Source organism: Etheostoma spectabile, chromosome 8 (genome assembly GCF_008692095.1).
Source record: "Etheostoma spectabile isolate EspeVRDwgs_2016 chromosome 8, UIUC_Espe_1.0, whole genome shotgun sequence".
In the NCBI taxonomy this organism is placed as follows: domain Eukaryota; kingdom Metazoa; phylum Chordata; class Actinopteri; order Perciformes; family Percidae; genus Etheostoma; species Etheostoma spectabile.
Genome location: NC_045740.1, coordinates 17,901,522 through 17,903,602, shown reverse-complemented (window position 1 = coordinate 17,903,602; position 2,081 = coordinate 17,901,522). Strand labels below are relative to the sequence as shown.

General features: G+C 37.0%; 1 protein-coding gene across 3 annotated transcripts in view; it reads left to right on the top strand.

Annotated features, from left to right (window-relative positions):
- LOC116693712 (bromodomain-containing protein 1) overlaps positions 1–2,081 on the top strand; it is a gene marked incomplete at its 3' end in the record, with an annotated part of 18,285 nt that overhangs the window by 2,128 nt on the left and 14,076 nt on the right.

The window sequence follows — 2,081 nt, the reverse complement described above, 5'->3', positions numbered from 1 at the left end:
GAAATAACTTCATTGGCCAACATGCTTGGTTGACACATACTTGACCAACAAAGTTGTTTCTGACCCTGTTCTCTTGTGCAAGTTCATTTTTTGCAGTTGCTCTCAACCAGTGGTGGAAGAAGTACTCCGATGGCAATACCACAGTTTACTGCATTCAAGAACTTACCTAAAAGTTTTAGAATCAATCAAAATATACTTGAAGTACCAAAAGTAAAAGTTCTCATTATGCTCAATGACCCATTTCAATTTTTTAAATTTGAGGACTTTAATACTTGAGTCAACAGTCACACATTGCTATTTAATCTAGGGGTGCATGATACATCAACTCAATATTGTTATCGCGATATCTTTTTACGCAATATTATATTGAATGTGTCACAATAAGGGCATTATTGTGTTTCTTTTGTGGAGCGATGCATCCTGTCCGTTGACTGTGTGGCAGAGTGAAAGTGGAAATGCAGAAATAGACGGAGACAACACAACAAAACGACTCATGAGTGCATGATACTATCCCCCAAAAAACAACTGTTGCAGTCAATACGCCAGAGCTAGCCAAACAAGCCTCATTACAAAGTATGACAAGGACTCAAAGAGACATACCAAAATCCCCAATGCTATAACTTCTTTGCCCAGCTGTACAGTGGATAAAAAGGCTTCAAGGAGCTTCTGAATAACCTAGACAAACGGTACAAATCCATCCCGCATCTATTTCTCCCAGGTAGATTTACAAAAGTTCAGACAGAGTTTGGAGTCGGATCGATTAAATATCTTTCATTCTCGGCCGCCCCACGGAGCTGTATATGAGTCTCACTGTGCACTATATCGTTATGAATCTATGAATATTGTTACGATGCGTTTTAACGTAACATACGTTTTAAAAATATCTAAATTAATATCTATTGCACTGTTCATAATCAATATCGCAAGATCACATTTTGTTAATATCATGCAACCCTAGTTGTTAGGGGATTAACACGGACTATAAAAGGCACAGCAGTTTTTTCAAGACCCCTTACAGTTTTTGTATCATGTGGAAACATTATCATATAAAAAGGTGCAGGAAATTTGGGACGATTCTGAGTCTTCTGTGCATTCTTTGATTGAATAATTACAGATTTTAATAAGAGAAAATATCTAACCTCCCAATATTCTTGACCAAATACATCGATGCTGCTCCAACATTGTAGGGTTGCCTATTTGTGCTTTTACAAAGTATTAACACAACAAGAGCGTGGAAACAACGACTTAGTGGGTAAAGGCAAATAATTGAAAGGGTAGTAAGGTTGTTAAGTTCAGAAAATGACATCCCTTTACTGTAAGGCAGTCTTGAAAACCAGGAAAAGACAACACTTGTGTTCTATCACAATGTTTCAATGTCCAAAATGTAATGTTGATATATAGCATCAGTAATAAATTGATAGTTCATAGTTTGCAGAACTGGAACTAAAATGACTCACTTCCAGAGATAAAAAGTGGAGTGTTTCTTTACATAATTCTCTGGTCGTCTATGACCTAACGTGAGAAGAGGTGATGACATCCTTGTGTAAACACATTAGCTGCCCATCATTGTTCCCTCAAGGTTTGAGGGGGTTAATCATTACTGCAGGTTTTGTTAAATTCAATGTGCCGGTTGTTGCTTCACAAACTCGTCAGTTGCTGCCGCAACGTCACGTAACATATCGATATTATATCTATCGTGATATGAGGCTAGATGTTGTCTTAGATTTTGGATATCGTAAAATGGCATAAGTGTTGTCTTTTCCTGGTTTTAAAGGCAATAAAGTTGTCATTGCCTGAACTTACCAGACTGTTGTAACTGTACTATTATTGGCCTTAACCCACTTAGTCATTAAATCCACATTACTGATGATATTTATCAAATCTCATTGTGAAAATATTTTGTGAAAGCACCAATAGTCAACACTACAATATTGTTGCGTTGTCAATATCAAGGTATTTTATTCTAAAATATTGTGATATTTGATACTCTCCATATTGCCCAGCCCTAAGATCACGTAAGTGAGTCACGTGTCAATTAGGGGTGGGGGGGGAATCGATACAGCATAGTATCGCGATATTTT